This window comes from Lissotriton vulgaris, chromosome 1_1 (genome assembly GCF_964263255.1).
Source record: "Lissotriton vulgaris chromosome 1_1, aLisVul1.2, whole genome shotgun sequence".
Lineage (NCBI taxonomy): Eukaryota > Metazoa > Chordata > Amphibia > Caudata > Salamandridae > Lissotriton > Lissotriton vulgaris.
This window is the reverse complement of record NC_141685.1, coordinates 2,006,837,041-2,006,861,448: the sequence shown is the minus strand read 5'-3', so window position 1 is coordinate 2,006,861,448 and position 24,408 is coordinate 2,006,837,041. Positions and strand designations below refer to the sequence as shown.

General features: G+C 52.1%; 1 protein-coding gene across 1 annotated transcript in view; it reads left to right on the top strand.

Moving 5' to 3' along the window:
* Window positions 1–24,408, top strand: part of LOC147751530 (GLIPR1-like protein 1) — a 919,403-nt gene that overhangs the window by 439,320 nt on the left and 455,675 nt on the right. The gene's annotated exons all lie outside the window — the stretch shown is intronic.

Genomic DNA, 24,408 nt, shown 5'->3' with positions numbered 1-24,408 from the left:
CCAAGGGGCGGATGTAGTTCTCATATCCCTGATTTGGAGATCTAAAGCTTGGTTTCCGGTTCTACTGGAACTTTCTTGGGATTTTCCAATCCCACTCCTCTGCTTTCCAGCTCTCCTTCTCAGCCCTGACAAAGTTCCGCAGACGCTGATCGAGCAAGGATCTCTTACCCTGATGGTGTGGCGGATTACAGGGGATACTGGGCAGTCCCAGGCTTTTCGGGGGCGGCTGCGAGTTTCATTTCCAAGCCTGGGCGAATAGTACGGTCAAACGATGCCGTTCCACCGGGAGAAGGTGGTATCGTTGGTGTCTGCGACGGGGTCTCAATCCTGTGGCAGCAGATGTGACCTCTATCTTGAATTTTTTGGCCTCCATAGTGGAGGAGGGTCTGGCGTATTGCACAATCATCACGTTCCCCACTGCCATCTTAGCAGGTCATTCGATTGTGGATGGCTACCCGGTGGGTGAGCATCCTTTGGTCTGCTGTCTCCTTCTGGGCATCCGTCTCTCCTTACCTCTGGAAACTTCTCAGCTCAGGGGTGTCAATCAGGTTTTAAACCTGTTTTTGTCTTGGCAACCAAACAGATTCCTTTCGAGGCAGGAGATGTCAACCAAATTGGCGATGCTTCTGTGCTTTATCTCTTGTCGAAGGGTCTCGGATGTGAGAGCCCTGGATATTTCCAGCAGGATTTTTTTTTCCCACAGGGGTCACCTTCACGATCCGGAGACAAACGAAGTGTGGCACAAAGGCTTTGGATACTCCGAAGTTGTGCGTGGTTTCTTGCCTCAAGGCTTACGAGGAGATGTCAGAAGAGTTCCATCCTCCAGGGGAGCGACAATTGCTTATTGCGCTCAAAAAACCCCATAAAGTGGTCTCTTCCCCTACCATCGCCCGTTGGGTCAGGTGGGTAATGCAAGAATCTGGAATTGATCTTCGGATCTTTGGTGCTCATTCGACCATAGGAGCGATGGCCTCTAAAGCATTTACCCTGAGAGCTCGTCTTGAAGACATTCTGAATGCAGCAGACTGGTCTTCAGTCTCTACCTTTAAACGGTTTTATTTTAAACCGGTTATTGACATGGCTCACTTTTTGGTGAGCAAGCTTTAAACAAGCATAATCCTCACCTCCGGTCCTGACATAGAATGAAAAATGTCCTAGCTAGCGTAACGGAAAGTTTCAGTTCTATTAAGGACTCGGAGGCGAGGATGATCCCACCCAGGGTACATCTTTGAGTATTTTTCCCACCCTCATAATGGAGTAAGTAAACTGTTTCCCTCTCAGAATGCTAGGTGTACATTGTCATCTGCAATGCATGTGTTTCCCCTACAGGGCTAATCCTTAGCCAATACAGTTGCCTAATTATATCCTTTGCTTCAGGCAAGAGATTCCAACAAACAGGACTCTTGAGACGTTCGGCCTGGCTGACTACGAGCGACGAAAGAGGGGGATTGGAGGTTGACAGAGGACTGAGATATTCCTGGAGCCCTGTTATTGGTGGACTTACATGGACACTCTGTACCTGGACTCTCTATTGTTAAAACTTGTTTATTTCCTATGTTCCATGGGAATAGTAGTTTTTACTGTGTTCTTTGAATGGCTGCTATTCAATAAAGTGAGGAAAGAATAGCATAATCCTTGCCTCCAAGTCCTTAATAGAATTGAAACTTTCCGTTATGCTAGTTAGGAAATTTTTCATTCTAATCCCCAAATACCTGAACATATTAGGTTGCCACATGATAGGAACATCATTAAGTATAAAAGCAGGGTCAGTCCTCAGTAAATGGGAACAAACATGACTTATCCCAGTTGACCCATTGGCCATAAAGAGCAGCAAAGTCATGGAGGGTCTGAACAAACTCGGTAGGGTCCGAATGTACGTCTCGGATGTAGAGGAAAATATCCTCACCATATGGTGAAATTGTATGCCTCCTGTTTCATTCTGGGTACTCAAATGGCAGCAGCTAGAGGCTCTACAGCCAGATAGAAGAGCTGCAGGGACAGTGGGCAACCCTGCTGGATGCCTCTACATATTACAATTGGGTCTGATAGGTAGCAGACCGTCTTCACTCTGGCTGACAGCTCAGTACACTGTTCCAGCCGGATCATTCGGAAGAAACGGCTTCAAATATCAATATGTTTTGGGCACTGTACCACTGCTATTCGGTGCCACAGTGCAAGTGCTCCCTATGTTAAATTGATGTACTAATTAGTGATTCCATGATTGGGTTATTTGATTTACTTGTCAGACCCTAGTACAGTGCACCATGTGTGCCCAAGGCTTGTAAATCAAATGCTGCCGGTGGGCTTGCAGCACTGGTTGTGCCACCCACAGAAACAGCTTGTAAAGAGTGTTTCAGGCCTGCCATTGCAAGGCCTGTGTGCAGTCTGCGACTGCCATGTCGACTTGGCAAGTGTACCCACTTGCCAGTCCCTAAACCTTCCCTTTGCTTCATATCAGACACCCCTATGTAGGCTCAAGGGCAGGGTGCATTGTAAGCATAAGGTAGGACATGCCCTGATGTGTTTGGCATGTCCTAATAGTGAATTACAGCGATTTTCGTTTTTCACTATTGCAAGGCTAACTGTTCTCCATAGGCCAGAATGGGCAGTTAGAATATTACATTCTATAATCCTAACGGACTCAGGGAACATGGTAGAAATTCGAATTTAGTATACCTGAACTCAGAATGATAAAATACATCTTTTAGTAAAGTTGGTTTTGCTTTCTGTGTTTGAAAATACCACTTTTAGAAAGTAGGTATTTTCTTGCCTAACTGTCCAGGCCTGCCTCTACTAGGTTGTGTATTCCTTGTCTGGAGTTTTGAGTGACAGGGCTGGGGGATTCCAGGAGACAGGCTGGGGCAGCCCAGTGGTGAATAGAGAGATCTGCATCTAGATGGGAGGGAGGAGTTGTACCTGGGGCCTGAATAGGGCTGGGCCTTCCCTTTACAATGCTGGCTCGAACCTCCTGTGGTGTATCTGATGTCTCTGCCCTGCACTGTGAAAGGAAGGAAGAAGTCCTGTAAACATAGTGCTCAGGAATTGGTTTGGACTAGGCAGAGGCCTCTCTGCCTTCAGAGAACAAAGGATTTTGGGGTATAAATATTGGGACCCAGTCCCAAGAACTTTAGATCACTTCTGGAAACAAGAAACCTTTTGCCAAGAAGAACCAAGGAAGCTGCAAGAGATTGGACTGCCCCTCTGCCAGTGTACTGTTTGCTGGGTTGGCCTGTAGTGGTTGCATCATTGCCAAAGGAAAGGAGAAGGAACTTTTTAAGGACTTTCCTCAACTTACTGAATATTCTCCAAGGGCTTGAACTTGTGCTTGCCTCCTTCTGAAGTCTCGGGGACAAAAGACTTCACTGCCAGCTACCCCTGTGAATTTCCTTGCTGGGAATTCTATCTAGAGACATTTGTGTGTCGCTGGGAGCTGGAAGCGGAACGCATCGAGACGAAGCCTGTTGCCGACGCAGACGAAATCGACGCCTTGCCGGAGAAGCGTTCCGCCGCCGCATCTCCCTGGAAGCGTGTCTTTGTCGAAGCTGCTTTCTGTCGCTGCACCGGAGAAACGTGACGCCATCGATAGAATCGCCATCGCATCACCGGAGGAGCGTGTCGCAGGGCCTGTCTTAGCTACAAAGTAAAGAGTTGTCACAAGGCTGCCAGAGCGCCTACGCATCGTCATTGTCGCATCAAGGGCTCCATCTTCTCGCATCGTAGCCGGATCATCGCATCGCATCAAGGCGCTATCTTGCGCATCGCAACAGGCCCGCAGGCCGAGAATCTACGCATCACCTACGCACCTGTAAGGATCACGACGCATCCCCTACTCTGCGCAAGCATTGGGGCATGACGCATCCTTTCCCCCCGGATCACGGAACCGACGCATCTCCCCTTTTGCGAGCCTTTTGTTCATTTTGTATTACGCATCCAGGTACTTTGTTGAGAACTTTGTCACATTTATTATCAACTTGAACTAAGCAACTTTTATAATCTTTAAGTCAACTTTAAGTATAATATTGTGGATTTTTGTTGTTTGTGGTCTTGTGTTAAGTCTATATAAAGAAAACTTATTTTTTATAAAAAACTGTGTTGTGCCCATCTGTAGTGTTTTCACTATATTACTGTGTATATTCATAAATGCTTAACACACTGCCTCTGAGATAAGCCTGTCTGCTCGTGCCAAGCTACCAAGGGGGTGAGTAGGGGTTATCTAGGAGTGTAATTACCTTATCCTGACTAAGAAGTAAGGGTCCTTATTTGGACAAAGGTGAATACCACTGCCAACTAGAGACACTCCGATCTAACACAAGGTAACGTGGCAAATAGAAATTCCCACACTAGAGAATCAAAGGTCTTCTCCAGATCCGGCACCAGGTATCCAGAGTGTGGCCACTCTTTACTTGGGGCTTTAATATTTTTTATGTCTAAAGATTTGAATTGATTCAGTGGCACATTGTGATTCAATGACAGTGTTTGCTTTATTAAATATGATGAATTTTGTATCCATAAAGGCTTTGAATCAGTAATTGCGTACTTTTCTGATACGCTGTCTCTCTGGGACCGCTATATATGTAATACTTAGCACCCAGGTCCCAGCGACTTTTTGGGTTAAACCCTTCTTTTGGTAACATTAAACTGGAGTTGATTGCACCGGCGTCGGTAGGCCATGGCTGTGGTCTGGGATGAGGGTGGTGCGTTGTGTAACTTTACGAGTGGTTCCCTCGAACCACGGTGCAAGCAGCGGCGTCGATAACGGCGTGTAGCGGCGTCATCGGGGATACCAAGGCATTGTCGTGAAGTGAGACGGTGTGGTGCCCACAGGTTGCGGTGTGAGCAGTGGCTCGGTGGCGGCATCAGCAGGCCTCATCGGTAAAACCAGGTTCGTGGTGCGGCATTGCAGCGGTGCCATCTTCAGTGCCCCCAGGACACGGAGTCAGCAGCTGCGTCGTAGAAGTCGTCAAGTTGCTTTTCTTCTGTTGCAGCACAAAACACACAGTCTCCAGTGCTGAGAGCAGAAGAGCTTGAAGTCTTTGCTGTTCCTGAGACTTTGTGAACAGGGGGCAAGCTTTAACTCAAGCCCTTGAAGAAACTCACAAAAGTGGATTGCAGAAAGTTCAGTCCAGTCCTTCACTGCCCACGTCAGAATCAGTCACTGCAGGTCAACACAGCAAAGCAAATAGCAAAGTGGAAGTTCTTCCTCACAGCTTCTCCAGTTATTCTTCTTGGCAGTCTTCTTGATCCCAAAAAGTTCTAAAGTTCTGGGGTTTGGGCCCCAATGTTTTTACCACCAAATCCTTTGTTCAATGAAGGCAGAGGGTGTCTGTACCTAGTCCAGACCAGTTCTGGGTGCTTTCTGCCAGGGCTCAACTTCTTCCTTTGTCAGTGTGGGCCAGGGTCATCAAACGCACCACAGGAGGTTGAGCCAGCATTGTGGAAGGCAGGCACAGCCCTTTTCAGGCCCAGGTGCTACTCCTCCCACCACTCCCAATGCAGATAGGTCTATTCAGCCTAGGGTTGACTCACACTGCTTCCTGGAGCCACCCCAGCCCCTGCCACTCACAAACCAGACATGCAATACACAACCTAGCAGAGGCAGGCTAGTTGGTTAGGCAAGAAAATACGTACTTTCTAAAAGTCGTATTTTCAAACGCAGAATATTAAAACCAACTTCACTAAAAGATGTATTTTATCATTCTGAGTTCATGCATACTAAATGTGTTCTTCTACCATGTTCCCTGGGTCAGTTAGAATTATAAGATGTTATTTAGGATTATAAGATGCGCTGAAGTGGATCCAGTCTTTTTTGACTGATAGAGGCTTTCAGGTCAGACAGGGAGACTACTACTCGGGAGTGGTCAATCTGGGTCAGGGCGTGCCATAGGAGTCGTCCCTGAGCCCAACTCTTTTTAACCTGTATGTCTCCCCAGTGGGTACTATAGTAGAGAGCCATGGGCTCCGCATAGTGTCGTATGCCGACGACACGCAGCTGGCCACCTCCCTATCGCACGCGCCCGGTCTTGCTGCAAAGAAATTTAGAGTCTGCATGCAGGAGTTGGCAGCCTGGATGTCTGCCAATTGCCTTAAATTAAACGGCGGCAAGACGGAGGTGCTCGTGGTGGGGGGAGGCCCATCGGTGTGGTATTCGGCGTGGTGGCCACCCTGTCTGGGGGTGACACCTACACCGTGTCAGGAAGCCAAGAATCTTGGTGTTTGGCTTGATGCTGACCTCACATTTGGACCCCAGATCAGCCGGGTCGTGGGGGTTTGCTTCGGTGTCCTGAAAAGCCTGTGGACGATCCTGGATTTGCTTCCGGTGGAGGCCCGGAGGACGCTGGTGCACGCCCTGGTAATGGCGCGACTGGACTACGGCAATCTGCTATATCTGGGGGCGACGGGAAAGAACATCGGTCGCCTCCAAGTGTTGCTTAATGCCGCGGCCCATCCGGTCTTGAGATTACCACGCAGGTCGGTATCGGGCAGAGCGCTCCAAGCACTCCATTGGCTCCCTGTGAGAAGCAGGATCGAGTATAAGGCATTATGTACTTGCCACAGCATTTTGTATGGTAAGGCACCTATACCATTGCAGGACCTGATCTCTCGCTATGAGCCATCTCGTGCCCTGCGCTCCACAGGTGTAGGGCTAGTGAAAGTTCCCAAAGTAAGAAAGGCTTGGATGGGGGACTGGTCCTTCCGGTATCTGGCAGCCAGAGGCTGGAACGATCTGCCGCTGGAGCTGCGCCAAGAGCCATCCGAATCCAGATTCAGGGGGAAACTTAAAACCCATCTCTTTATCCGCTAGACTCACACTGCTCCCGGCCATATGATTCTGTCACTTCCACTTGTCATAGCGCGGGGACACGCCGGTGCGCGTAACCAGGTGCTCTACAAATCTCCCTATTATTATTATTATTATTATAATCAAACTACCCATTCTGGCCTATGGTAACAGGGAGCCTTGCAATAGTGAAAAACTAAATTGGCTGTAATTCACTATCAGGACATGCCACATACACCAGGGCATGTCATTCCTTTCACATACAATGCACCCTGCCCACAGGAGTACCTTGGGCCTACCGTAGGGGTGACTGACATGTAGAAAGGGACGGTTTAGGGACTGGCAAGTGTATGCACTTGCCAAGTTGTCCGGGCCGTCCAAGACTGCGCACAGGCTCTGCAGTGGCAGGCCAGAGTTACCCTTTACGGACTGTTTGCGTGGGTGGCACAATCCAGTGCTGCAGCTCACCAACAGCATTTGATCATTGGGCCCTTGCACGCGGAACTGACACATAAATCAAATAGGCCAATCATGGAAACAATAATCCATAACACATTTCACACAGAGAGCATATGCACTTTAGCACTGATCAGCAGTGGTAAAGTGCCCAGAGTCCTAAAACCAACAACAGCAGGTCAGGAAAAAATAGGAGGAAGAAGCAAAATGTTTAGGGATAACCCTGTAAAAAGGGCCATCTCCAACACAACCCCCTTCCAGCCTAACGCCAGGGTAGATCAATCCATACCCTGATGGGCTTCCCTGCTTGGGGCGATAGAACATGGAACCTGGCCCGCAAAAGCAGGGTTTTATTCACGTTCTATGCGTCCCTGAACCCAGTTGGATCCCTCTATTCATGCTCTCAGGGCCCACTAAGCTGACCCATGGGGAACCCTTTTCCTCACCTGTGAATACCATCTGTGCAGCGCCTAAACTTACTTTACTCACAGATGTGTCCTAACAGTCTGACAGTACCCACATGGCCAAAACAGTAGTGTGGCCCAGTCCACCCCGGGGTATGACTCCTGTCCCCCTCCCGGGGGCACGTTTGTCCACCAGGACAGGGAGCCACAGCGGCTACCGACAGTTGTCAGTGGGGAGACCCACGTCTTATGCCTCTCAGGGCTCTCTAACCTCTGTGGTGTCAGAGAGTGGAGGGTGGTAGCCCCAGGTTTCTGGCACACTTTGTCCACTCTCCCTCTTGTCAGGTCAGGGATGATATCCTGGCACTGACCCACCAGCCTAGGGTCTGTACCCGGCTGCTGGACAGGAGAATGGGGTAGGCTTTTCCACCCCCGTCCTTCTCCCTGGTGCTCTGTACCCTCCCACCTGGAGCAGCACCCCCTTCCAGAATTGTCTGGGCACCTGTGGCAGGTGTCCTGCACAATTTGCCCACCAGTTCAGGGGTGCTATCCTGCAACTGGTACACCAGCCCAGGGTCTGTACCCTGAGGCTGAACAAGGGACTGGGGTCGACTCTCCCACACCCAGTCCACCTTCCTGGGGCTCTGTACCTTCCCACCCGGAGCTGCACCCCAAGAAGTCAAACTGGTAGGGCCATTGTTAGCAGTCACCCCTTCTTCCAGGTCAGAGGGGACACCCTGAACCTGATCCTCCAACACTGGGTCTGTACCCTTAAGCTAGACCTGTGCCTGGCAACCCAGTACTTCTGGGGGAGTATACCAACCGCCCCAAGGGAAACACACTCCTCATGAGTTGTGCGAGAGTCTGCCTGGTGCAGATCTCCAGCCTCCTGTCCACCTCACAGAGCATAAAGACCCTCTAGCCCAGAAGTGGTCTCACCAGGGTCAGTCCTGGGTTGCTCTGACCTCAGAGCTGGCAACCCCTGACCCACTGGTCCTTCCACTGGTGACGGCATCCTCCCCTCACCCTTTTGTCTGGACTCATGCACCCTCCCAATTGGAGCAGAGCTGCCAGACACCAGAACCAGTGGGATGCTTGTTACAGCAGCCCCCCAGTTCCCCAGACACTTGGGGATCCCCTCAATGGTTGGCCTTCCAGTACAGCCTAGGAGCCCCACCTGGTGTTCACTCATGGAACCACCCAGGCTCTGGGACCGGGTTTTGGGCATCTTGGGCCGCAGCCCATTCCCACTCATTCCCTTCGGAGACAGGACGTGAGTCCCTACAATCTTCCCACGACACCAGGACCTATCTGGGCTAGCACTAAACGATGTATTTTATCATTCTGAGTTCAGCAATACTAAATTTGTTTTTCTACCATGTTCCCTGGGTCTGTTAGGGTTATAGGATGTTATGATCAAACTGCCCATTCTGGCCTATGGGAACAGGTAGCCTTGCAATAGTGAAAACTTAAATTGGCTGTAATTCACTATCAGAACAAGCCACACACACCAGGGCATGTCCTACCTTTCACATACAATGCACCCTGCCCATAGGGGTACCTTAGGGGTGACTAACATGTAGAAAAGGGAAGGTTTAGGGACTGGCCAGTGGGTGCACTTGCCAAGTCGACCTGGCAGTCCTAGACTGCACACAGACTCTGCAGTGGCAGGCCAGAGTTACACTTTACGGGCTGTTTGAGTGGGTGGCACAATCCAGTGCTGCTGCCCACCAACAGCATTTGATTTATGGGCCCTGACACGCGAAGTGCACTTTACTATAGACCGACACATAAATCAAATAGGCCAATCATAGAAACACCATCCATAACACATTCACACAGAGAGCATATGCACTTTAGCACTGATCAGCAGTGGTAAAGTACCCAGAGTCCTAAAACCAACAACAGCAGGTCAGGAAAAAGCAAAAAGTTTAGGGAGAACCCTGCAAAAAGGGCCATCTCTAACATGGGTGAATACCCCACTATAGGTGTGTGGATACAAACAATGGTATGCCATTTTTATCTTGCATTCTGCCTGCATGGTTTCCCAGTAGGACTGCCAGGATGCCTCGGTTCCCAGGTACTATAATTGAGTGCTTTGTTGTTTTTGCAGCTATGAAACAATACAAAAGTGAATCAGGTGTTAACGGATTCGACATTACCACTGGAGCAAGACTCTTCACTTCATAAAATGTAATCTGCTATTTGTGGAGTAACTTCTGGTAGGGCCAAAGATTCCACCCTGGACTACCATGTGCTAGAGGACCCATCTGCTCTTAAAGATTTTGTGGAATGTGCATCTTGGTCCGGGAACAGGTCATGTTTTCCCATTGTGGAAGCCATTTGTAGAGATTGTTGTCGCTCTAGTGTTACTTGCTCCCAGTCTGGCATTGTTCTAGGCCTAGGCTGAGGAGGGCGCGATTGTTGTTCGTTACCATGTCTCCAGTTCATCCCACTCCAACTGGTGCAGGGCATGAGGCAATTAGGCCTGCGGTTTCCATCCAGGCCCACGCTTCCTCTTAGGAGTCGAAATAGTGTGGTGTCCCCTTAACAATAGCACGGAGATGGGCAGGGATTAGTAATGAATAGCGTATGTTAAGACCTCTGTGGTGCTTCTTGGCCGCTTGAAATTAACTCCTGTGCCTCTGCACTGCCATGGTGTTATCAGGAAAGATCATGACAGAGACATTGTTTACTTTTATGTCCTGTAGTTTTCGTGATTCACAAAGATGGAGTCCCGATCCTTGTAGTTCAGTAGGCGGAACACAAAAGGTCTGGGGTTAGCGCCAAGTGGCAGTTTGCGTGCTGGGACTCGGTGTGTACGTTCAAACGAGAAAAAAGGCAAGCGTGTGGCACCGGGTATTAAGCTGTAGATCCAGTTCTCAGCATATCCCCCAGCGTTTTCACCTTCTACACCTTCTGGAAGTCCTACTGCATGCATAATGTTTCTTCTGGAGCTGCCTTCTGCGTCAACTGAGCCACAAGATGACATTTCCTGTGCTTCATCACTGTCTGCCACACCTAGGGCCTGCTGATGGAAGGATGCCATGCTGATTTATACATCCACATAGTCAACATGAGTGTACACTACATCCCTGCCATGTGATTTACTGGGTACTATTATAAAGCAAAATGATGCCTTGGACTCAACTAGCACAGTATTAATTCAAGAATGGGACCACTAAATTATCTCATCCTATACCCAATCTGTCGTATTTAGGTGAATCAAATTCTTATATTTCATTTTCTCAGGTCACCCACCTTTATATAGAGAACACCAAAAACAATATGTTTATGTATTTGATTTTAATTTAATCATAACATAACCTAGAATCAGACTTTTTATTCAGTTGAGTCTATTTTTGCCACATTTAGACAAACAAACATATATACATACATCACTTTTTACATATATATATATATATATATACAATACATACAAACATTGATAAACTAATCTTGCAGTGTATTCAAAAAGCCCAATTATTTTCACAGGATGCTAGCTCTTAGTACGGCTTCAGCATTCCTTAAGTAGTAAGCTCCTCCAGACCTATTTGCAAGGGAGTATACCAGATCGTTTTTTAATTTTATGATCTGTTCAATGTCCTTTTCACTCCTTGTGAAACCATCTATTTCATGTATAGTTTCCAATATTTTTAGGCTGGGGTCTTCTCTCAAACAAAAGTGTCGACGCGTTTCAGCCCTCTTACTATGGGCCTCATCAGGACTTGGGCTAATGCAAAGGTCCGTATTCTACTGATGACTCAGGGCTTTCCTACAAAAATCCACGTGGTTGGTAGCCCTTACAAAGCAACTCCGGCGTCCCAGTCAATCAAGGGACTTTCCGTGGGAGTCTTCTATTTAGACTCGATTCTCCAAATGCGGGGCAGCTACTGTCTCTCCCCTTCCTCCCGGCAGCCGGTCTAACATCCCGGAACCCGATGCCATGCTGATTTATACATCCACATAGTCAACATGAGTGTACACTACATCCCTGCCATGTGATTTACTGGGGTCACTCTCCCAAAGGTGACATCAATCAATCAATCAATCAAAGACATTTGTAGAGCGCACTACTTACCCGGAGGGTCTCAAGGCGCTTGGGGGGGGGGGGGTGGGGGGGGTGCTGCTACTGCTCGAACAGCCAGGTCTTGAGCTTCTTCCTGAAGGAGAGGTGGTCTTGGGTCAGGCGCAGGTTGGTCGATCGGAGGTGGCGTTTGGGAGCGTAGAAGTTGAGGCGGGTGTTGAGGTAGCTTGGGCCTTGGTCGTGTAGGGATTTGTGTGCGTGGGTGAGGAGACGGAAGGTGATTCTCTTGTTGACGGGGAGCCAGTGCAGGTCTCTCAGATGTCCGGAGATGTGGCTGCGTCGGGGGATGTCGAGGATGAGTCTGGCTGAGGCGTTCTGGATCCGCTGGAGTCTCTTCTGGAGCTTGGCGGTGGTTCCGGCGTAGAGGGCGTTGCCGTAGTCCAGTCGGCAGGTGACGAGGGCCTGGGTGACCGTCTTCCTGGTCTCGTTGGGGATCCACCGGAAGATCTTCCGTAGCATGCGCAGGATGTTAAAACAGGACGCGGAGACGGCGTTGACTTGTCTGGTCATGGAGAGGGAGGAGTCCAGGATGAAGCCCAGGTTGCGTGCGTGGTCTGTCGGTTTGGGTGCGGTGCCCAGGGCGGGGGGCCACCAGGAGTCGTCCTAGGCGGAGGGCGAGGAGCCCAGGATGAGGACTTCCGTCTTGTCTGAGTTCAGTTTCAGGCAGCTATTCTTCATCCATTCGGCTACCTCTTTCATCCCTTCGTGAAGGTTGGCTCTGGCGGCGGCGGGGTCGTTGGTCAGGGAGAGGATCAGCTGGGTGTCGTCAGCGTAGGAGATGATGTTGAGGTTGTGTTGGCGTGCGATGGCCGCGAGGGGGCTCATGTAGACGTTGAAGAGAGTGGGGCTCAGCGAGGATCCTTGAGGGACACCGCAGATGACTTCGGTGGCCTCTGACTTGTACGGTGGTAGACGGACTCTCTGTGTTCTTCCGTCGAGGAAGGAGATGATCCATTCCAGTGCCTTCTCCTGGATTCCGACGTTGCTGAGGCGCTGCACTAGGGTGCGGTGGCAGACAGTGTCGAATGCCGCGGAGAGGTCTAGGAGGATGAGGGCCGCTGTTTCTCCGTTGTCCATCAGAGCTTGGATGTCATCGGTGGCAGCGATGAGGGCGGTCTCGGTGCTGTGGTTGGCTCGGAAGCCAGACTGTGAGGGGTCGAGGAATCCATTCGTGTCGAGGAAGGCGGCCAGCTGTTTGTTGACGGTCTTCTCGATGACTTTGGCTGGAAACGGGAGGAGCGAGATGGGGCGGTAATTCTTGAGTTCGGTGGGGTCCGCTGTAGGTTTCTTGAGTAGGGCGCTGAGTTTGGCGTGCTTCCAGCTCTCCGGGAAGGTGGCGGTGTCGAAGGAGGTGTTGATGATGTCCTGCAGGTGGGGTGCGATGACAGCGTCGGCCTTGTTGAAGACGTGGTGAGGGCAGGGGTCGGTTGGAGATCCGGAGTGGATGGAGTTCATCATGCGGACGGTGTCTTCGGTGCTGATCGGAGTCCAGGCGCGGAAGGTGGTGGTGGGGGGCGGTGGTTCAGTCGTCGCGTGCATCGGTTGAGTGCTGAAGCTGTTGTGTATGTCCGCGATCTTTTTGTGGAAGTAGGAGGCGAGGGAGTTGCAGAGGTCTTGCGATGGGGTGATGTCGTTGTTTCCGGCGTTGGGGTTGGAGAGCTCTTTCACGATGTTGAAGAGTTCCTTGCAGTTGTGTGCGTTGTTGTCCAGCCGGTCCTTGAATGCAGTTTTCTTGGTGGCGCGGATCAGTTGGTGGTGCTTCCGGGTGGCAAACTTGAGGGTGGTCATGTTGTCTGGTGTTGGTTCCCTTCTCCAGGCTTTCTCGAGGGCTCGGCAGTTCTTCTTGGAGCTCTTGAGTTCGTCGGTGAACCATGGGGCCTTCTTGCTGCCGGGTCTGCTGGGCGGGGTCCTCAGTGGGGCGAGTTCGTCCGCGCAGTTGCCAATCCACTTCGTGAGGTTGTCGGCGGCCTGGCTGGGGTTCGCTGAGCTGGCGGGAGGGTGCTGGCTCAGGGAAGCGGCGAGCTGGTCAGCTGTGATCTTGTTCCAGCTTCTTCGAGCAACCTGTTGCTGGTGGATCGTCGTTCTTTTGAAGGTGAAGTGGAGGCAGCTGTGGTCCGTCCAGTGGAGTCCGGTGGCGTGGCTGAAGGCGATGTCTTTGCTGGATGAGAAGACGGCGTCGAGTGTGTGTCCGGCGAGGTGGGTGGGGGTGGACACCAGCTGCTTGAGACCGAGGTTGGCGAGGTTGTCGAGCAGGGTGATGGTGTTGCGGTCGTTGTTGTTCTCCAGGTGGAAGTTGATGTCCCCCGGAGGATGTAGTCAGCGGAGGGGAGGGCATACGGGCTGATGAAGTCGGCGATGTCCTCGCTGAATTGTGTGCGTGGTCTCGGGGGTCAGTAGATCAGGGTGCCTCTGAGGGTGGTTTTGGGGTCCGTGTGGATCTGGAAGTGCAGGTGTTCAGCAGTTGTCAGGGTGTCGTCGGTGTTGGTCTTGATGCGGATGGTGTCCCTGTAGATGATGGCGATGCCTCCTCCAGTCTGGTTGTCGCGGTCTCTTCGGGTGATCTTGTAGCCCTCTGGGATGGCGATGGCGATGTCGGGCGCTGAGGAGTCGTTCATCCAGGTTTCCGTGAGGAAGGCGACGTCAGGGGCTGTGGTGTCGAGGAGGTTCCAGAGTTCGATGGCGTGTCTGTGGACAGAGCGGGTGTTGAGGAGGATGCACTGCAGGTGGTTGCTGCTGGTGTTCGGCTTGGCGGGTGTTGGTGCGGGACAGGTCCGGATGCAGGTGAACTTGCAGGCGTGGCAGCTGAAGGGTCCGTGGGTTCGTCTCGGGGTGGCTCGGTAGCATCCCGGGATTCGGCCGGTTTTGAGTGCGTTGAGGGTGGCGGCGTCGTAGGTCCGGCAGGTGGGCTGGTGTCTGCGGGGCCCAGGGGTCCTGGCACTGGGTGCGGTCCAGGCGCGGACGGGCGTAGACGGGCTTACCTTTGGCGCACCTTCGGCGCTCAATCGGTGCTCCCGCTGCGCGCGTCCGCTGCGCGGTCACTCTGGGGGCGTCATAAGAAGGGAGCCATGAGGGAGGGTCAGCTGGGAGGCGGGAGCGTCTTAGCCAATCGGCTGGCGGGGGCGGGTCTGCAGGCAGGCAGCGGTGGCGGGAAAACCGGGTGCGGGCTTCTCTGGCGGCCCTGCGGCGGCTGGGGCGCCGGGAGCAGGCGTCGATGGTGATCGGGCGGCACAGGCAGCAGGAGGGCACAGGAGCACAGGCACAGGAGCATGAGCGGGGATCGTGGGGCGACCAGGCCAGTGAGGGCGCAGTGGCTGCGTCCATGAATGAGGTCATGGACGCAGCCTACACAACCATTCACTTGAGCATGTCTGACGCACTGTACCCCAATGGTACGTGCGTGTGTGTGCCTCGTTTCCCCAATGCATTATAGATATACGCGAGCAGTGCGTATCCCAATGGTACGTGCGTGTGTGCGCTTCGTTTCCCCAATGCATTGTAGACATACGCGAGCAGAGCGTACCCTAATGGTACGTGCGTGTGTACGGGTCGTTCCCTGTTGCATTATAGACATACGCGAGCAGTGCATATCCCAATGGTACGTGCGTGTGTGCGCCTCATTTCCCCAATGCATTGTAGATGTACGCGAGCAGAGCATACCCCAATGGTACGTGCACCTCATTTCCCCAATGCATTGTAGACATACGCGAGCAGAGCGTACCCCAATGGTACGTGCGTGTGTGCGCCTCGTTTCCCCAATGCATTGTAGACATACGCGAGCAGAGCGTACCCCAATGGTACGTGCGTGTGTACGGGTCGTTTCCCTGTTGCATTTTAGACATACGCGAGCAGTGCGTACCCCAATGGTAAGTGCGTATGTGCGCCTCGTTTCCCCAATGCATTGTAGACATACGCGAGCAGAGTGTAGCCCAATGGTACGTGCGTGTGTGCACCTCGTTTCCCCAATGCATTGTAGACATACGCGAGCAGAGCGTGCCCCAATGGTACGTGCGTGTGTACGCCTCGTTTCCCCAATGCATTGTAGACATACGCGAGCAGAGCGTACCCCATTGGTACGTGCGTGTGTACGCCTCGTTTCCCCATTGCATTGTAGACATACGCGAGCAGAGCGTACCCCAATGGTAATTGCGTGTGTGCGCCTCGTTTCCCCAATGCATTGTAGACATACGCGAGCAGAGAGTACCCCAAGGGAACGCACGTGTGTACGGTTTGTTTCACCATTGAATGAGTTGCATTTGCGACGGAAATCACACCGTACTTTTGTGTTGATTCAAAAAAATACACACAGAACATCTAGAGGAACAGTGGTAGGTTTAGAATGCAGCCAGGTTGTCATGGTTACAGAGATTTGAGAGTGTCCTACAGGTGTTCTGGAAAATTCAGTTGGGCAAAAGTATATAATGTTGCAAAAGTTGTTGTTCAGCTCTGGCTCACTTTTCAAACCATGCATATGTGTGTCATGGCCTTATGTGTCATCGGTTTGGATGGAACATAGGATGCAAACTATTGTGGCCTATCACACACTACTCCTTGAACTCACAGACCCTCAGCAGCACAGATATAAGGCAGCATGTGGCTGAGGGAGGGCACTTGCCTGCACAAAATTGGAGTGGTCAACACAGCTGCTGTCTCTGTATCATCTGGACCCTGATTAGCTGAGCATGGAGAAGGCACCTGCATTCAGTGATGGTGAGAACAAGGCCCTGCTGGATGCCCTCCTGCCCAACTACAGCAAGCTGTATGGGAGACCAGAGGATCAGGTGAGTGATGTGTGCATTACCTTGGAGTGTGCACCTGTTGTGTGTGTGACACTACAGCCATTGTGTATGTATATTTGAGAGATGCAATGTTGTTGGGAGTGAGTGCCGGTGTGCACAGTATTGTCTGGAGAGGGTTATTTGTTGTAGTGGGGTGTGTGACAGCATGTCACGTCCTGCAGTGCACCCTGATGTGGCATATATTGCTCAGTGAGGGCCATCCTGAATAAGTGGTTTGCACCCCTTATGTCATCTGTAGCCTTTCAATGGCATGTAGTGCATTTCTGTTTGCTCACAGGCCACATCCTCCTGGACAATGATGCAAGTGCGTTCATCATCCTATGCCCTGTTGTGCATATATGTGTCTTTGGGACATGGACCAGGTGTACTGATGTTGTTTATCTTTACATTCGTGACAGGTATCTGCCTATGAGAAGGGTGACATTTGGCTGTACATCACCAGGGCTGTCAGGAGAGAGGGGGGCCTCGCAGGAGGCTCAGAAACATCAAGAAGATGTGGCAGGACATCCCGTGCTGGACCCGGCGCATCGCCAGAGTACAGCTGAAGCTGGAAGCTCCACGCCGGCATGGGGACACCCGCCACCTCACCCCCCGCATGCTCCGGGTCCTGGAAGTGGTGTTCCCAGACCTCCATAGGCAGTTGCAGGGGAGAAAGCAGCAAGAAGGGGGTAGGTACATGTCTGTTTGTTGTCATGTGTGTCACATGCTACCTGCAGTGCCTTAGGCATGCTAACACTCCCACAGTTGGAGTGGTGTTGTCAGAAAGGCACTTAATGCATTGACATGTGAATGGCCAAGTTTCATCTGATCCTTGTTTACATGCCTTGCCATACTCAACATTTGCCCAGCGCTTTGAAAAATACATTTTCTTTCACAGGTACTCCTGAGGTGCAATGTGTTAGTATGCATATTCCTTAGCACATCATCATGTTGGAGGGAGGTCATTGACACCTGTTGTTACCTTACATGTAGCACCACATGTGCACTGTGTCTGCCCTTCTTCATATTTTCTCACTGATCTGGAGTCTCAACATGTATTTTCTGCACGAGTCAGCCTCATTGGCCTTTGTCCATGGTGTACTTTCTAATTGTCATGTGTTAGCTACAGTAGCACACTGTACATGTATAATAATTTTGGCTTGTGCATACTCACACTGTGCAGTGTGTGTGTGCATAAACTCAAAATATGTTGCATGTTGTTAGAAAATCTTATAGATGGTCAACCAGACAATGTGACTTTGGGTGTAGACAGCTGTAATGCCAGTGTGAGGTGTTGGCACACCTGGCTCCAGGTCCCAGGATGGCATCACATGGCAGTTCATGAAGGACTTTTAGCATGTGGCACAGGGTCACAGCAATTCGACCATGACCAGTCCTGGTTTTGTGTGTCAGGGTGGGAAAATGAACAGTGAATGATCATCAGCTATCCGGTTGTCAGGCAATCGGTCATCAATGTGTCTCTCTCATACAAGTTGTTGACTTGCCTGTTACTTCTGTCCTACTATACATTGAACGTAGTTTCTCTTCAGATTGCCCAAGACTAGGCTTAGCATTGTGCATAGTTTAGTGGATTGGGACTCATGATGCATGCCATGTTTTGAAATGTTGGTAATTTTTTAGTAGCTGATTTGTTAGATGTGTACAGGTGACTGATATGTTTTTCTTATTCTCCTTGCCAACAGCATCATCACCACAAACTGGAAGAGACACAGGCACGGACCACACAGAGGGACCCAGCGACAGTGCCACCTGCTTTGAAGAGTCGGAGGGAGCCAGTGGCATGGAGAGTGAGGAGAGTCTGCGGGCTGGACCCCATGTGACCCACACTCCTACCATGCGGACAGCTCGGAATCAGACTCTCGGGAGGAGGGGGAATATGCTGAAATGGCCTCTTCTTCATCTTTGGCTGGCCTCTCCTCCTCCAATACCCTCTCCACCCTCCCAGTTGTCAGGGTCCCTAGGGTCCGTGCTAGCCCCCGTGTCTCCTTTGGTCCCGGCACCGCAGCACCTGCCACTGTGTCCCCTGCTGCCCTCAGTGCTGAGTCTGTGGACCTACTCCGGCAGATTGTAGTAGGTCAGACATCCATGTTGACTGTACTCCATGGACATACACAACTCATTACACAGTTGTTGTCGTTCATGGAGGGCATGTCATCTGGCATTTCTGATCTACGTCGGAGTGTGGCTGCCATTGAGTCAACACTGACGGCAGCTCTGTCCACCCAGCAGCATCTGCCCCCCTCTTCCTTCTGACCCATCCACCTAAGCCTCTCCCATACCTTCCCAACGTACACGCAGATGCCACAGGTCAGACACCTGTTGGACCCGGCCTCGTGGCGTGGTCACCTCCGAGCCAGATAGCCTCCCAAGACCCTGAGACACCCGACCCTTCCCGCCATGATACGCACCCCTGACCCTGGGCTTCCCGTCCTCGTCCCCCATTTTCCTGGTACTTGAGGCCCATGTCGCTGCACCTAAGATGGCCGCCCCGGCTCCAGCCCGACCTCGGCCGACGGCGCCATCCCCAGCCAGGGTGTAGAGCGCTCCCTGTGAGCAAGAGAGGGAGGAGTAGCTTGGTCACACCTTCCACCTCCCCTCGAAGATGAGTTTCGATCACCCATCCGGCCTCCCCGAGGGCTGGCTCCAGGCCTGCTTAGTGTCTGGGATCCCTCCAGACCCAACTTGAAAGGATGAAAGGAGCCGCCGGGTGGAACCCCCAACAACCGGCCCACAGGTGCTAAGACCTCCGCCTGCGAGGACTCCAGACATCAAAGGAAGAAAGTCCTATATCAGGCGTGGCTCTGAACCGATCAAACCAGTTGTATGCTGGACTACGAGAGGCCTGCTGACCTGGTCGCTGCTTCCCTACTTTCCGGAGAACTCTTGAGCCCTGCTGATTCGTTTGCGGCTCCTTGCAACCGAGAAGATCACCGAGCCCTGCTGACACTGTCGCGGCTCCCTCGCTACCTTAAGAACTCTTGAGCCCTGCTGATTCGTTTGCGGCTCCTTTGCAACCGAGAAGACCACCCAGCCCTGCTGACGCTGTCGCGGCTCCATCGCTACTTTGAGAACTCTTGAGCCCTGCTGATTCGTTTGCGACTCCTTTGCAACCAAGAAAATCACTGTGAGCCCTGCTGATTCGATCGCGGCTCGAGAGACTACTCTGGTCCGGCTGGAGCCAAGATCATCCCGTATCCCCCAGCTCGAGGATTGAGAGCTGTGCGCCGGATACCTTGAGCTTTGAGACTGTCCCGCTACCCTATCCCTTCCAAGATTCTTTGAGCCCCAGCTCACCTGTACTTAATAATCTGCGGATCATAAAGATCCATTTTTATTCGAAGAGATAAAGAATACGTTCTCTTAAAATCTCCAGTGTGCTGTCTCTCTGTGAAGTGGTGCTAGCGCAGTGCGTACGATTCTAGATTCAAGATCCTCAACCTGAGGGTCTTCCGCCAGTGCTCGGCTGTATTCCTAAGAGAGGTGGTCAGGGTGGTCAGGTGCGAAATCTGTCCTCTCCTGACATTGGCCCTCTAACAGACACCCAAACAGACACACCCAGCATACCCACACACCAGGCAAAGCGCAAATCACCACGCACCCAATCTCAAGGGGATGTAGGCACACCCACAGGGAGAGGGGACAGATATCACACACGCATCCTCAGACCCGCAACAACAGACTCACAACCCTCTACCTCCACCCCAAATGTGTCCCTGGGTTCAGGTGGTAGTTTTTCAGAACTGGCTGAAGTGTGCAACCAAGTTTATCTTTCAACTTTCTGCGATGCACCGGCCAGTGTGGACGAATCCACACCACCTGCACCCACTACACCTGTCCTTCCCTCTCCTGTCCCTGCAGTGCCGGAGGATTCCACAGATGATGAGAAACAAAATACCGCGCACACTATAACTCTTCAGGGCTCAATGACTGGATCATTATCTGTCATTACCGGTTAGGGGACGCGAACAATGCCGAGGGTGATTCGACCCAGAATCTGGACTCCACACGTACCCGTGTGCTGCACAGTGAAATATTTTCTTCACCCCACGATTTGGGACCGTTGATTGGTTTTTAGAACAGACTCATTGCAGTTTGGCGTCCCTTCAAGACAGAGTAAATTGAACCTCTTCATCTGAACTACTACGCCGTCATCCTCCTACTAATAGGTTACCCTGCCGGGTTGGAATTATCACCGGACTAGGGCCCTCACAGATAATGATGCAGTCATTGAGCCCTGAAGAGTTATAGTGTCTAGATTTGTATAGACCTATAACGAAACACGTGTCGGCTGGCTGTGAATTTCTACTTATGTGACGACCAAATAAAAGGAGATATACTTCATTGAACCTACGTGGGACTTTGTTACTGTTAATCATATCAAGCAGCACTCTACTTGCTTGCACTTAATCTGTGTGCGCGGGATTTTGTTTCTTAACTCTTAGATGTGATTTTTCACATTTAAATTGAGGGGTTCTTGGGGTTTCCCCTCCCTGCCAGCACCAGTGATTGTTGTCTATTGTATTTGATATACACCCTAATTTTTTGTTTGTGCGCCAATTTTTCCTGTATACTAAATACCCTTTGGCTGTTGTGATTCCACAGATGATGCCCCCACTGTTTCCACTGCGGATTGAATTCCATGTGCAGGCAAGTTTGGGTGTGTCAACATCCATGAAAGCACAAACTGTTTTTGTCACTTATGTGGACTGGCCATTGGCCTTCTGTGAGCAAGGACTCTCATTTGCATTTTAATTTTGGATCCAGCTGAATAAAGCTATTGTTCCTGTACTTTAGTTTGTCTGATAATGGCTTTGACTGCTGTGTGCCTGGGAGCTGGTGTGATGTTCTAATTTCGGTATAGTAACATGTGTATATTTCCTGATGGTACTGAGGTTAACAATGGTATGTTTCTGCTTTTACTGCTGGGAGTCTTAGCCACACACACACTCTATTGCTGGGCACTGCTGGGGTCTTAGCCACACACACACTCTAATGCTGGGCACTGCTGGGGGTCTTAGCCACACACTCTAATGCTGGGCACTGCTGGGGGTCTTAGCCACACACACTGTTATGCTGGGCACTGCTGGGCACTGTTTGGGGTCTTGGCCACACACACACTCTGATGCTGGGCACTGGTGGGGGTCTTAGCCACACACACTGTTATGCTGGGCACTGCTGGGCACTGGTGGGGGTCTTAGCCACACACACTGTTATGCTGGGCACTGCTGGGGGTCTTAGCCACATACACACTCTGATGCTGGGCACTGCTGGGGGTCTTAGCCACACACACACTCTGATGCTGGGCACTGCTGGGGGTCTTAGCCACACACACTGTTATGCTGGGCACTGCTGGGGGTCTGAGCCACACACACACTCTGATGCTGGGCACTGCTGGGGTCTTAGCCACACACACACTCCAATGCTGGGCACTGCTGGGCACTGCTGGGCACTGCTGGGGGTCTTAGCCACACACACACTCTGATGCTGGGCACTGCTGGGGGTCTTAGCCACACACACACTCTAATGCTGGGCACTGCTGGGGGTCTTAGCCACACACACTCTAATGCTGGGTACTGCTGGGGTCTTGGCCACACACACTCTGTTATGCTGGGCACTGGTGGGGGTCTTAGCCACACACACTGTTATGCTGGGCACTGCTGGGGGTCTTAGCCACACACACACTCTGATGCTGGGCACTGCTGGGGGTCTTAGCCACACACACACTCTGATGCTGGGCACTGCTGGGGGTCTTGGCCACACACACTGTTATTCTGGGCACTGCTGGGCACTGCTGGGGGTCTTAGCCACACACACACTCTGATGCTGGGCACTGCTGGGGGTCTTAGCCACACACACACTCTAATGCTGGGCACTGCTGGGCACTGCTGGGGGTTTTAGCCACACACACTCTAATGCTGGGCACTGCTGGGGGTCTTAGCCACACACACACTCTGATGCTGGACACTGGTGGGGGTCTTAGCCACACACACTGTTATGCTGGGCACTGCTGGGCACTGCTGGGCACTGGTTGGGGTCTTAGCCACACACACTGTTATGCTGGGCACTGCTGGGGGTCTTAGCCACACACACACTCTGATGCTGGGCACTGCTGGGGGTCTTGGCCACACACACCCTATGCTGCTGGGCACTGGTGGGGGTCTTAGCCACACACACACTCTAATGCTGGGCACTGCGGGGGGTCTTAGCCGCACACACTCTAATGCTGGGCACTGTTGGGGGTCTTAGCCACACACACTGTTATGCTGGGCACTGCTGGGGGTCTTGGCCACACACACACTCTGATGCTGGGCACTGGTGGGGGTCTTAGCCACACACACTGTTATGCTGGGCACTGGTGGGGGTCTTAGCCACACACACTGTTATGCTGGGCACTGCCGGGGGTCTTAGCCACACACAACCTCTGATGCTGGGCACTGCTGGGGGTCTTAGCCACACACACACACTGATGCTGGGCACTGCTGGGGGTCTTAGCCACACACACTGTTATGCTGGGCACTGCTGGGCACTGCTGGGGGTCTTAGCCACACACACACTCTGATGCTGGGCACGGCTGGGGGTCTTAGCCACACACACACTCTAATGCTGGGCACCGCTGGGCACTGCTGGGGGTCTTAGCCACACACACACTCTGATGCTGGGCACTGCTGGGGGTCTTAGCCACACACACCCTATGCTGCTGGGCACTGCTGGGCACTGCTGGGGGTCTTAGCCACACACACTCTAATGCTGGGCACTGCTGGGGGTCTTGGCCACACACACACTCTGATGCTGGACACTGGTGGGGGTCTTAGCCACACACACTGTTATGCTGGGCACTGCTGGGGGTCTTAGCCACACACACACTCTGATGCTGGGCACTGCTAGGGGTCTTAGCCCACACACACTCTGATGCTGGGCACTGGTGGGGGTCTTAGCCACACACACTGTTATGCTGGGCACTGCTGGGCACTGCTGGGGGTCTTAGCCACACACAATGTTATGCTGGGTACTGCTGGGCACTGGTTGGGGTCTTAGCCACACACACTGTTATGCTGGGCACTGCTGGGGGCCTTAGCCACACACACACACTCTGATGCTGGGCACTGCTGGGGGTCTTGGCCACACACACCCTATGCTGCTGGGCACTGATGGGCACTGGTGGGGGTCTTAGCCACACACACAATCTAATGCTTGGCACTGCTGGGGGTCTTAGCCACACACACTCTAATGCTGGGCACTGCTGGAGGTCTTAGCCACACACACTGTTATGCTGGGCACTGCTGGGGGTCTTGGCCACACACACACTCTGATGCTGGGCACTGGTGGGGGTCTTAGACACACACACTGTTATGCTGAGCACTGGTGGGGGTCTTAGCCACACACACTGTTATGCTCGGAACTGCTTGGGGTCTTAGCCACACACAACCTCTGATGCTGGGCACTGCTGGGGGTCTTAGCCACACACACACTCTGATGCTGGGCACTGCTGGGGGTCTTAGCCACACACATTGTTATGCTGGGCACTGCTGGGCACTTAGCCACACACACACTCTGATGCTGGGCACTGCTGGGGGTCTTAGCCACACACACACTCTAATGCTGGGCACCGCTGGGCACTGCTGGGGGTCTTAGCCACACACACACTCTAATGCTGGGCACTGCTGGGGGTCCTAGCCACACACTCTAATGCTGGGCACTGCTGGGGGTCTTGGCCACACACACACTCTGATGCTGGACACTGGTGGGGGTCTTAGCCACACACACTGTTATGCTGGGCACTGCTGGGCACTGGTGGGGGTCTTAGCCACACACACTGTTATGCTGGGCACTTCTGGGGTCTTGGCCACACACACACTCTGATGCTGGGCACTGCTGGGGGTCTTAGCC